Source organism: Macaca fascicularis, chromosome 3 (assembly GCF_037993035.2).
Source record: "Macaca fascicularis isolate 582-1 chromosome 3, T2T-MFA8v1.1".
Taxonomy (NCBI): domain Eukaryota; kingdom Metazoa; phylum Chordata; class Mammalia; order Primates; family Cercopithecidae; genus Macaca; species Macaca fascicularis.
In genome coordinates, this window is record NC_088377.1 from 115,167,869 (window position 1) to 115,181,940 (window position 14,072).

Here is a 14,072-nt window from a genome sequence, read left to right on the forward strand (position 1 = left end):
AGCAGCATCTATTCCTTACTGGACATCATACCCTAGTCCCTCAAACACTTGATCTGGTGCCTACTTATTCTAAAGAGGAGAAAGACTTTCTTCAGGCAGAGAGAGGACAAACAATAAAAGAAAGATGGATAAAGTTACCAGATGGGAGAATAGCTGTGCCACAGCTGCTAGGAGCCGCAGTCGTGCTGGCTGTACATGAAACTACCCATTTAGGCCAGAAGTCAATTGAAAAACTGTTAAGCCGGTACTTCTACGTCTCACACTTGCCAGCTCTTGCTAAAACAGTAGTACAGTGATGCATTACCTATTGACAGCACAATGCAAAGCAAGGTCGCTCTGTTCCTCCCGGCTTACAAGCCTATGGAGCAGCTCCCTTTGAAGATCTTTAAGTGGACTTCACAGTGATGCCCAAATGCGGAGGTAACAAGTATTTACTGGTTCTAGTGTGTACTTACTCTGGGTGGGTAGAGGCTTATCCGACAAGAACTGAAAAAGCTCATGAAGTAATCCGTGTGCTTCTTCGGGAGCTCATCCCTAGGTTTAGACTGCCCCTACGGATTGGCTCAGATAATGGGCCGGCATTTGTCGCTGACTTAGTACAGAGGACGGCAAAGGTATTGGGAATCACTTGGAAGCTACATGCCGCCTGCTGACCTCAGAGTTCCAGGAAGGTGGAGCGAATGAATCGGACTATCAAAAATAGTTTAGGAAAAGTATGTCAAGAGACAGAATTTAAATGGATACAGGCCCTTCCTATGATATTGTTTAAAATTAGGTGCACCCCCTCTAAGAAAACGGGATACTCCCTTTATGAAATATTGTATCATAGGCCTCCTCCTATACTGCGAGGACTTCCGGGTACTCCCCAAGAGTTAGGTAAGATTAAATTACAGCGGCAACTCCAGGCTTTGAGGAAAATAACCCAGACTATCTCAACTTAGGTAAATGAGAGGTACCCAGTCAGCTTATTCTCCCCAGTTCACCCTTTTTCTCCAGGTGACCTTGCGTAGATCGAGTACTGGAACGTAGCTCCTTTACGGCCATGGTGGAAAGGACCCCACACGGTAATCCTGACCACTCCCACAGCCGTAAAGGTGGAAGGAATCCTGGCCTGAATTTACGGCAGCCACATAAAGCCCGCAGCCACTGAAACCTGGGAGACCAAACCAAGCCTGGACAATCCCTGTAAAGTGACCCTGAGGAGGATGACAAGCCCCGCTCCAGTCATACCCGGAAGCTGACTGGTCTACCCATGGCGGAAGCATGAGGAAAATCATGGTGGGACTTATTTTCCGTATGACATGGACTTGTGTGGTAAAAGCTTCCACTGCCTCTTTTCATATGGAGGACTGCTTTCCATGTATACATCAGGTCACTGAGGTAGGACAACAAGTTAAAACAATCCTTTTGTTCTATAGTTATTACAAGTGCCTAGGAACTCCAAAAGGAACATGTTTATATAATAACACTCAGTACAAAGTATGTAATCCAGGGAGTGATCAGCCTGGTGTGTGTTATGACCCCTCTGAAACTCCCATGATCACGGTTTTTGAAATAAGACTAAGGACTGGTCCTTTTCTAGGTGACACAAGTAAAGTAATAGCTAGAACACAAGAAAGAAGGGTCCCCAAACATGTAACTCTAAAATTTAATGCTTGTGCCACTATTAATTTAATCAGCAAGGACTAGGATGTTGTTCTCTAGATTGGGAAAAAAGCAACATGGCAGAAAATAAGTATATCTGCTATGAATCATATTTATGTACAGATGTGTGTTAATACTGGTCTTGTGTCATCTGGGCTACTTAGAAAAAAAAAATAAAAAGGATCTTGTTTGGCTTCAAAAAAGAAAAAGTAGCCCCTCCTGCACAAGTGGAAGCTGTAACCCTTTAAAATTAATAATTATAAATCCCTCAGACCCAAAGTGAGAAAAAAGAGAATACGTATCTTTAGGCATTGATGGAAAAGGACTAGACCCTAAGGTAATACTTTAATAAAAGGAGAGATTTGAAAATGCTTTCCAGAGCCAGCATTTCAGACTTTCTATGATGAGCTAAATGTGCCAGTACCTGAAATTACAGGTAAAGCTAGAAATTCGTTTTTGCAGTTAGCCGAGCATGTAGCTCAGTCTCTAAAAGTCACTTCATGTTATGTTTGTGGAGGAACTGTAACAGAAGATTAATGGCCATGGGAAGCCTGAGAATTAGTTCCTACAGACCCAGTTCCTGATGAATTCCTGACCCAAAAGAACCACCCTGCCAAATTCTGGGTTCTAAAAGCCTCAATTTTTGGACAATATTGCATAGCTAGGGAAGGAAAAAATTATGACTTAGTTGTCTTGGACAAAATTATATAATGGTACCACAAAAACAGTTACATGGTGGAGTTCCAATTACACAGAAAACAGTAAATTTCCAAAATGGCAGACTATTTGGGCCCATCCAGAATTCCACTGAGACTGGGCTGCCCCCACCAGGTTATACTGCATATGTGGACAGAGAGCCTATGCTAAGCTACTTGATCAGTGGACAGGTACCTGTGTAATTGACACTGTTAAACCATCCTTCTTCCTACTGCCCATAAACACAGGCGAACTCCTAGGATTACCTGTCTCTGTTTCCCGCGAAAAACGAAACATAGCCATAGGTAACTGGAAAGATGATAAATGGCCCCCTGAAAAGATTTTGCAATACTCTGGGCCTGCCACTTGGGCACAAGATGGCTCGTGGGGATATCAGACCCCCATCTACATGTTCAACCAAATCATACAGTCGCAAGCTGTTTTAGAAATTATTACTAATTAAACCTGTCAAGCCTTGACTGTTCCTGCCTGGCAAGAGACTCAGATGAGGAATGCTATCTAACAAAATAGACGAGCCCTCGACTACTAGTTAGCAGCTGAAGGAGGAGTTTGTGGAAAATTTAACCTTACTAATTGCTTTCTACATATAGATAATCAAGAACAAGTAGTTGAAGACATAAAGATATAACAAAACTGGCACATGTACCTGTGCAAGTGTGGCACAGATTTGATCCTGAGGTCGTGTTTGGAAATTGGTTCCCAGCAATAAGATGATTTAAAACCCTTGTAATAAAAGTTATAATAGTAATAGGAACTTGCTTACTACTCCCTTGTTTGCTTCCTGTATTTCTTCCAATGATAAAAAGTTTCATCGCTACCTTAGTTCACCAGAATGCACAAGTATATTATATGAATCACTATCAATCTATTGCACAGGAAGACATAAGTAGTGAAAATAAAAGTGAGAACTTCCATTAATAAAATGAATGAGAATCTCAAAGGGTGGAAATGAGAGAATAGAAAAGGAGACCCCCCCCATATTATTCTATATTGTTTTATGTTCAGTACCTGATTTAAGAAAAAGACAGGGAAGCGAAACCAAAGGCAGGCAGCCCAGTGCCAGGCACCAGACCCAAAACCAGGCCTGGGCCTGCCTGACCTTAACTTGATAGTTAAAATTCAACCCATGACTTAGCAACTGATGTTATCCATAGATTCCAGACATTGTATGGAAGGACTTTGTGAAACTTCTCGTTCTGTTCTGTCTCACTCTGATTACTGGTATATACAGCCCCCTAGATTGCTCAATCAGTCATGGCCCTGTCGTGTAAACTCTTTAGTGTTGTGAGCCCTTAAAAGGGACGGAAATTGTGCACCCAATAAGCTCTGATTTTGAGACGCTAGTCTGCCGATGCTTCCAGCTTATTAAAAGCTACTTCCTTCACTATCTCAGTGTCTATGGGGTTTTGTCCACAGCCCTTCCTGCTATACCTTGTGTTAGTTCACCACTTCTAAGGCTTCATTAATCACTAAAATGCAAGTAATCCTTTAATTTGCATCTTCAGTAAAGACATTTCTCCTGAATTAGACCATACACAAGTCTCACAAATTTGACTCGTCCAGGTTGAGACTCTATTTGTCCATCACTCCTTACTTTCTCCATCTCCACCTTCAAACCTGAACCCTCCTATAATCCCTGTATTTGGTCATATTGCCCACATCAATCTAGTTTTGTAAACCAAAAATTATACAATCACTCTTCCTCTGGCTTTATTTAAAAAAAAAATAGAAAAATCCCACTTGACAATTTCTGTGCCAGGAGTTATTCAGGATTTGCATCTCAATTTCATTTTATCTTCCCAACAATCCTACACACAAAGACAGTTATTGTAGGCAGGAAGACTACCTAGCATAATAAACTGTATATTACTAATGGACAAAATTAGGATTCAAGCCCAGATTTGTCCCATTTAAAAGCCTGTGCTCTCTCTTTCACACAGGAGGTGAATTGAGTTCATTATTGTTTTTCTTAGCCCACCAGGAACTCAAGGAAGCAGGACCCACACCTCTTCCATTTATTCATTCTTCAAACATTTATTGATCTTGTTCTACGCTTTATAGAACCTAAGTTCTTTGTTCAGAGGAAACATAAAGTTATATGAGACAGACTCTCAAGTACCTTAGAGTTTACTTTTTCTGCAATTTAAACATTACCTTCAGGCAAAGCAATTTCCATGAATTGGAAGACATTAAACATTGCCCTAACATTTGGATACTTTAATAATAAGAATACCGATGATTATTGTTAATGCCAATTGAAATAATAAAAAATAAGTATGGCTAAGGATAGCTTCCAAGCAGCAGTAACAGGATTTGTTCTGCTATGTTGGATTTGTTACCCAATCACATTCTTTTTGGTGAACATATTCCATGCAAGGTTTCCAGCACTGTCACAGAGAACAAATTTGCTTACAAATGTGTAGACTGCTATGACAGAGACCATATATTATTGTCAGTGATAAAATCCGAGTTTCTACATTTTTTAATTTTCTCGCTGTGACTAAAATAAATAGGTTTTGTAGGTTCTTGAGAATTTTCACCATAAGAAATATAACTATATTTAAATATTTGAATAGTGGTTTTGGAATGACTGATTTAATTTTTTTGAAAAATAAACAATTAAAAATTATATATAAATTCAAAGGAAAAAGGTAGTAGATCATCTAATATCTTATATGCACATAAATATGATTGATAGATTACCATCTCAGGCAACTCTATCACATGCACAAATGGAAGAATACATACATAGAGACATATAGGTGGAAATTTTTAAATTAAAATTTGATTATACATGCCATTTTGACACAAAGCATGAATAAATAGTCTTTTTTTTTTTTTTTTTTTTTTTTTTTTTTTTTGAGACAGGGTCCTGCTCTGCTACCCAGGCTGGAGTGCAGTGGCATGATCACTGCTCACTGCAGCGGCATGATCACTGCTCACTGCAGCCTCAACCTCCTGGGCTCAAATTATCCTCCTACTTCAGCCTTCCTGAGTGGCTAGGACAACAGCACATACCACCATGCTCAAGCTAATTTTAAAAAATTGTTTGTAGAATCAAGGTCTCACTGTGTTTTCCAGGCTGGTCTCAAACTCCTGGACTCAAGCTATTCTCCCACCAAAACATCCCAAAATGCTGGGATTAGAGGCATGAGCTACTGTGCCTGGCCAATAAAGTCTTTTAGAAAGGAATATATGGCTGGATGCAGTTGTTCACGCTTGTAATCCTAACACTTTGGGAGGCCAAGGCGGGTGGATCACGACATCAGGAGTTCGACACCAGACTGGCCAATATAGTGAAACCCCATCTCTACTAAAAATACCAAAGTTAGGCAGGTGTCGTGGTGCATGCCTGTAGTCCCAGCTACTCAGGAGGCTGAGGTAGAAGAATCGCATGTACCTGGGAGGCAGAGGTTGCAGTGAGCTGAGACTGTGCCGCTGCACTCCAGCCTGGGTGACTCTGTCTGGGAGCGAGACTCTGTCTCGGGAAAAAAAAAAAAAAAAGGGAATATATTTTGCATATCTTGGCAACTTTTAATTTCCTAAGTGTTTTCAAACAAAGGAGAAAAATCTGGTTCAGAGTCTAAAAATGTGTTTAACTTCTCAATTGAGTGAAGAAAGTCTGTTGTAATTGCTTATTTGACGACTTTAGACATTGTTTATGAGGCATCCAATAAAATTAATTAAAGAAGAAAACATTAGCGTAGAGGTGGTCCTCAATAATTGAGAGGAAGAAAACCTTGCCCTCAGAAACAACCTGGAGAGCTGTTCCATTGTAGTAGCTGTCTTCATGTTCTTTCCATAATCACTTTGGCTTTTTGAGCCTTACTTAACCTTGCTGGTGGGTCTTTCTCATTTTGTCTCCTACTATGGTTACTGTTGGACACACGATCATTATTCCTGGATTGATTGATTGATTGATTGATTGATTGATTGATTTTATTTTATTTTATTTTTTTTGAGACGGAGTCTCGCTCTGTCGCCCGGGCTGGAGTGCAGTGGCCGGATCTCAGCTCACTGCAAGCTCCGCCTCCCGGGTTTACGCCATTCTCCTGCCTCAGCCTCCCAAGTAGCTGGGACTACAGGCGCCCGCCACCTCGCCCGGCTAGTTTTTTGTATTTTTTAGTAGAGACGGGGTTTCACCGTGTTAGCCAGGATGGTCTCGATCTCCTGACCTCGTGATCCGCCCGTTTCGGCCTCCCAAAGTGCTGGGATTACAGGCTTGAGCCACCGCGCCCGGCCGGATTTATTTATTTTTATCTCTGTGCCGCCTCGCTTAATTTTCTCCTCCATTTGCAGCCATAACAATTACCTTTTTGTTGAGATTGTATGTTAATCCAGGGACTAATAGTTCCCACATGAAGGAATTGTGAATTTTCGTACCTATATTACTTACTTTCATAAACTGTATGTCCACACCACATCAACAAGAGGAAGTTGCTGAACACATACAGTTTTATACATTTGTAAGATGCTTTGCATTTTTTAGTTTATTTATTTACTAGTCTCATAAATCTTCAGAAGGAGATATGTTGTATTGCTCTTTTAAAAGAAGAAAGAGTTGAAAGAGTAGCAGTTTTATGGTTTACCAGAAGGTATAAAATGGATTATAGCAGTTATAACTAAAGCTGGGAACCCAGTGTCCTGGTTCCTAAAGCAGGACATTCTCTACTACATCAAGACACACACCTTAATTGATATTGCCAGTGAAAAAGAAAATATAGTCATCACTTAGTATCCATCATTCCAGGACCCCCATCACATACCAAAATCCAAGGATACTCAAATCCCTTATATGAAATGGTATAGTATTTGCATGTAACCCATGCATATATACTTTAAATCATCTCTACATTATTCATAATATCTAATTCAATGTAAATGTTTTGTAAATAGTTATCATATTTTATTCTTTAGAAAATATTAACAAGAAAAAATGTCTGTGCATATTGAGTAGACACAATTATCCTTTTTTTTTTCCTACTAGATTTAGTAGAATCCATGAACATGGAACTCACAGATACCAAGATCTAACTGTAGTAAGAAATTCACAGAAAAGTACAGCAGGAATATTGCCTATTGCATTTTAGTATATATGAGCTATTAATGTTATCACAAACTTATTCTAACTCCAACATACTATGGTTAATTTGATTCTGGAATCACATTTTACTTGATTTCTTTTAATTCGTTGCAGTCATTTCCTTTGAGAAAAGCTCATTAGCTGAACCAAAAATAGAAGAATAAGTTGTTCGATGCAATTTAGAACATCTGTAACTAGGTGCAATTTGTGTGTGTGTGTTTTAGTCTTAACGAAACCAAATATAATTATGCCTGCCAGAAAAGAATTTGGGGTAGGCAAATTGGGTATCTTAAGTTTGATTGACTACATTTTTATGTAAAGTTATATTTTTCTTCCTGAGCTAAGATGTAAATTTTAGAGACTTAAAGGCTGAGCAGTTTAAATATCAAATCATAGATCGGTGAGCCCCGAGTATCTGAGAGAGGTCTTAGTTAATTTAGAAAGTTTATTTTGCCAAGATTGGGGACACGAACCCTTGACACAGCTTCAGGAGGTCCTGATGACATGTGCCGGAAGTGGTCAGAGCAGTGTGGTTTTATACATTTTAGGGAGACATGAGACATCAATCAACATATGTAAGATGAACACTGGTTCAGTTTGAAAAGGTGGGACAACTCAAAGCAAAGGTGGGAAGACTCATGCAGGGAGGGGGCTGCCAGGTCATAGGTAGATAAGAGACAAATGGTTGCATTATTTTGAGTTTCTGATTAGCCTGTCCAAAGGAGGCAATTAGATATGCATTTATCTAAGTAAGCAGAGGGGTGACTTTGAATAGCATGGAAGGCAGGTTGGCCCTAAGCAGTTCCCAGCTTGCCTTTTCCATTTAGCTTAATGATTTGGGAACCTCAAGATTTATTTTTCTTTCACAGGTCTTTAGTGCTAACTTCCAGTGATTACATGGTATTTGTCATTCCTGCATATAATAATAAGCCCAGAAAAAATTAATGTAGGAAAGTCATTCTAATGGAACCTCAATGTCCCCTTTCTTGGTTCCCTTCCTCAACTCTTTATGTCCTCCAGGGCCTCTGTATTCATGGTCTGGCTTCCCTTCAAAATCCATTAAGGCCGAGTTATTGTCCTCAAATGTGATGATGATTTATCTGAAAACAGAACTGGTTGATTGACATAATTCATTTTACTCTTGAGTTCTATTCATTGTGATTGCTGTGTTGAACCAGTATATGAAGGGAAAGTTGTTCCTCGTGGCTGCTCACCCTTTGGCACCTCCATACTTGTCTTGAAACACATTCAGTCAGCTGAAAGCTAGAGTTGGGTTTCACAGGCTCAAAAGGATTGTCTTGCATCATTATTTTGTTTCAGGTTTATAATTCTTGAACAGCTACAGACCATTCACTATAGCAGCTGAGGGACAAATCACCAAGTTTTACATATTTAATCTAGGGGACTAGAATGTCAAAGTGTGTGGCCTTGGCAACACCTGACGTTTCCTTAATGGAATGAGAATGGCTTCCGCAGATCTAGCCCTGACTCAGCTGGGAAGCTTTTTCATTTTACTGAAGCTCAGACCCCACCACCAGAGGTTTGATTTAACTGGTCTTAAATGATCCTTAAATGACTCTAATTTCCAGCCAAAGTTAAGGCCTACTGATACTGCATTGGTAATCATAAATGCTTACCAGCTGGGTAGGAGACAGGATGCCAAGTGATACCTTAAGGTAGAACCCAGTTGCTTTACCTTTGCTATGATCTTGATTTCACAGCAAAGCAAACCCATGGCAAGGTAAATCTCATAATCAGTATATCTACAAATATTATAAAAATAATTGATGCCAGTTATTTGACTGAGGATTACTCCTTTGGTTTATGTTTAGCCTCAGCATAGAATATATATTCAGTCCATTTATATACCCACAATTTGGCTTGTTTTTCTATAAATAAATTTAAATTGGCTTTAGTGGCCTTGGTCTCTAGAACTCTACTACATCAAATATTCTGTAATAGAAATACAAATATAATAATTTTAACGACTCCTGTCTTTGTTTTAAGGGTAGCTCTACTACCAACTAATGTGACTAGGGCACTTGGGGCATAATAATCATGATTTCTCAATGGTATCTGGCTTCTGTAGCTGACAGGCAATTGGGGAGATATGATTCTAATATCCACTGAGAGGTACTGGAATCATTGGCTGATGTCAGTAGTTTGGGGAGCATTTGCAATTTTCAGCCTTCCTGGAGAATAAGAATCTTAGTGTGGAGATTATATACATACTGCATAGTAACAAAAACATACCTTCAAGAAAGGCAATTAACAGAAAAAAGCAACTATACTTATATTGGAGTTCTATAAAATGAACTCACAAACAAAACAAACAAATCTGAGGTTGTGAGGTTGTAAGAATATTGGAAAGTTAAGGAATGGAAAAGACACCAAAGAAAGGATAAGAAAGTAGTTGGAAAGTCAAAGTGTAATAAAATATCTCAGTTCCATTAGAGGTGTGTGTAAATGTGTGTGTGTTTATGTGTGTATGTTAAGAAAGCTTTCCCAGAGAAGGAAAATATTTTGTTAAAAAGGTATTATTTTTTACCTATTGAGTGAAATATAATAATATAAGTAGAGCACAGCATATAAATTGTATTAGCCTTATTTAACACAAGGGGGTTGTAAAATATTTAATTTGATAGTTAAGTACAATCAATCATAAAGTCACTATAACCTCATGTGTTATTAGAACAAAGCACTGTAATTTATTCAAACTGAGATCATTTTTAAAGGGTATATTACTGCTAAATCTCTCCTCTTTCCATCTCCCTTCTGTAATTGTACAGTATCTCATGTTAAGCAGATGTGGGGTTTCTTCTTGGTGCCATAAAGGAATAATACCTACTGTTTTCAGTCATACAAAAATGCCTTTAAAACAAAAATATCAACAGTTTTCTGATGATTTGTAAGAGCTGTCTCTCCTTGAAATATATTTTAGGGAAGTCAGCAGGTAGGTATAAAGTTTTCATGGAGGAATTATAAAGTTTTTATATATTTCATAAATGTATAGGTATATTTCTGCATGATTCTTTCTTGGTGCCCTTCCTGCCTAGAAAGAAGCGCAAGTTCATTGATGAATAGTATGGGTTATACCTAGCTTTAATGCTGATGTCACTGAGGTTCTGGGGGGAATGGTGTGAAACTGGAGGAAAGTTGCAAAATAGTTACTATTATTCAGTAATGACAGTATCACACAAGTCACGACTATACAAAATATTAGCAGCTGTCACTGATGACTGGGTATTTGACTACCCTCAGGGGATGAGTCTAGTGGGGGACTGCCTTTGTCTGCCCCGCTAGTATTTGAATCTCAAATGACAGGTAAACCAGTTTTCCAAGGCAGAGTTTTAGAATCAGATGAACTCTGCAATTTAGTACATGCCCGATGAGAAAAAGTGTACCTTGCTCTTAAAAACTGACATAGGTACAGATACCCATGTAAATATATACATGTTTATAAATGCATTTACTTTTATTATAATTTATAACTGGTCTTATTTATAAACTTAACCAAATTTAAATCATATTTCTTATGCCCCAAAGTCTTCTACTCCAAAGAAGAAATTGTCCTTAATTTACCTTCTATTTATTGTGGAAATGGATGTAAGTTTAGGATTTTCCCATATTGATCACAGAAATGTTCTTAGAAATGCTTTCTCTACAATGTAAAGTCAGATACTGTGAAAAAGGAAAGAGATACCATTAGCTGTTTTTCTCCTAGTGTGGATAGTTCCATGGTCTAATCAATGCTGAGATGAGAAAATTACTTTTTCTAGATCACAGCTGTGCATAGGCATCTGGCTTAGAATTAGAAGACCAGGTGTTATTTCTGGCACAGCCATGCAGTATTCTGGGCCCGTCATTTAGCTTTTCTGATTCTCACTACTCATTTTTAAAGTGAAGGTAATACTTTTGCCTCAGAGAGGAATTTTGAGGATTCATTTTTTAAAAATCCTTTGTAAACTTGTAGTGAGTGGATTATGCAAATAACTGTTTGCTAATTTTTAGCGTAATTTATGAAGGATATATGAAGTAGCAAGCATGTAGTGTTTCATACACTTTATTTTGTTTGTTTTCAAAACAACAGGTTGTTTTGTTATCGATTGCCACCTAAAAAACTACCCCCAGATTAGTGGCTTAAATCTTTTTGCACTATTTTGTGCATCATGAATTTGGAAAGTCTCTGCTGGAGGGTGTGTCTCAGATCCACTTGTGTTGTCAGTTAAGGCAGCTGGGACCAAAGGCTCCAGCTTTAATATGCTTCTGGACTCACATGTGTGGTGTCCCAGGGCCCCTTGGGGGTTCTCTCTCTCTCTCTACCTGGCTTCATATCCTTTACAGCTTCTCTATGTGGCTTCTCACAGCATGGTGATCTCAGAGTAGTCACTCTTCTTATGTGGTTTCAAAAGAGAGGAGCAGTCGAGCTCAGTTAAGGGTTTTGTACCCAGAATTCGTTGCATTGTCTCCACTGGAGTCTTTTTATTCATCAAAAACACTCCTAAGGACTATGTGGGTTCAAGAGTCTGGAAATATCTCTTCACCTGAAAATTCCACTTACTTCTGTTACATTGAAGATTGATAGTTGTATAATCACTCTCAGATGCTGAAATTTTTTTTGTCTGATACTGAAAGATAGAATATTTACCCTTTATTTTGGCCAAGTCATGAAGGCAGCTACCTCCTCTGAATGAAAGCAGTCATGCTTTTCATAAGTTTGAAGTGAGGAAATACATTTGTGGTATATGTGGTATATCAATGGGACTTATATCACCACTATTCCTTGGAATAGTTGATTAACTAGACCACCACATTCCAAGTCAGAAAACAGAAGACTTGTTTTTCTAAAATTGCCATGAGTTTAGAGCCATAATAGCATGACCTCTATATAAAGCTTAGTTACCGTGGAAAAATCCTACTGTGGCCATTCTTCAATACTGTGAACTCGACGGTGAGGGACAGTTTGCTTTCTGTGTTTGTTTTTAACCTCATTATTTTCCATCTATTCTGGAGTAATCTCAATATTACTTTTCATCATCTATCCTTTGTATCATCTCTTGGCATCTGTTTCTCTTGGCATCTGTTTCTCTGACTTTCTCCTCTTGTTCTCCGCTTGCTCCCTTTCTAAAAAGATTTGGCCAGGCACGGTGATCCACAGCTGTAATCCCAGTACTTTGAGAGGCTGAGGGGAGAGGATTCCTTGAGGCCAGGAGTTCAAGAACAGTCTGGGCAAGATAATGAGACACCATCTCTACAAAAAATAACAAATAAAAAAATTAGCGGGTGTGCTAATTAGTATATGGTGTGCACATATACTCCCAGCTACTTGGGAGGCTAAGGTAGGAGGATGGCTCGAGCCTAGGAGTTCAAGGCTGCAGTAGAATATAATCTCACCACTGCACTCTAGGAAGGATAACAGAGAGAGACCCTGTTAAATAAATACATAATATTGTTTAAAGGATTTGGTTGTTCATCACAGTGAAGTACACCCCAGAAAGAGTCACACCATTTATAAGCATCAGGATCTTAAACTGTATCATGAGCCCTCTTCTCACTTCTGTCTATAATACGGGCTGGACACAAGTGAAATTGGGCCTTCAGACTTTATCTATTTTTCCCTATTTTTTTTTTTTCGTATTTGTTTACCCTCTTGAGACATGAGTAAACAAATATTTCTCTACTATAAAAAATTTCATCAATAGTAGGTGATACTCAGCCTCATTGTGGAGGAGACAGTGAGGTGTGGTGAACACAATAAGTGCAAGGACATAAGCCCTATGGAAGAGGCACAGGCATCACTGAGCTCCAGGTGACGGAGGTCATGTGAAAATGCAGAGCTGCTATATTAGTATCACATCTCATTGTGATAGGAATTCTCCTGATTTATACAAGTTGATGACTATTTAAAAATTAAAAACACAATAAAATATTATATAGGCCAGTGGAACATATCTGTGAGCCAGATTTTCCCCATGGACCACTAGTTTGTAAATCTGTTCATGACTTTAGACTCTTATCTTCCTCTTGAGCTCAAGATTCATACCCAACTGCTTCTAAATTTTCATCAAATATCTAAAACTGATCATGCTTAATATATCTAAATCAGAGCTTTTACTATTTTCCTTAATTTTTCCTATCTCAGGAAATGGTTATCAACTTAATAATCACTTAATTATAACTTTTTTCTATTCTTACCCATAACTCAATGCACCAACAACTTATGTCACTTCTAATACTCAAATGATAGCTATAATGCATCTATGTTTCCCTGTCTTCACTACTACTTATCTTTACTGTAATTTTAAACTCCTGGATTAATACAATAACCTTTAGATTGATCTCTCTCCTTTGATTCTTTCTCCTTTTCAATCTACACTCTGTCAGCAGTGGAAAAATATTTGACAATAGTAAGAAAAACAACATTTTTCCTCCATATATCTTTCAGTGACGTCCGTTGCTGTTGAAATAAATGCCATAATTTTCTCTATGGCCCACTTCTTAAAAATAGACTATTCCCATCATTCACTATTCTTGCCACATAATCCTTCCTTCTGTTATTGAAGAAGTCAAGCTGTTGTACCTCTCAGGATCATGGTGTTCGCTTCTCTCCTGGTGATTGGCTCCTTCT

General features: G+C 38.5%; 1 pseudogene; it reads left to right on the forward strand.

Annotated features, from left to right (window-relative positions):
- Positions 1-404: 404 nt before the first annotated feature.
- LOC102125479 (transcription factor IIIA-like) overlaps positions 405-14,072 on the forward strand; it is a 48,814-nt pseudogene continuing 35,146 nt past the window's right edge.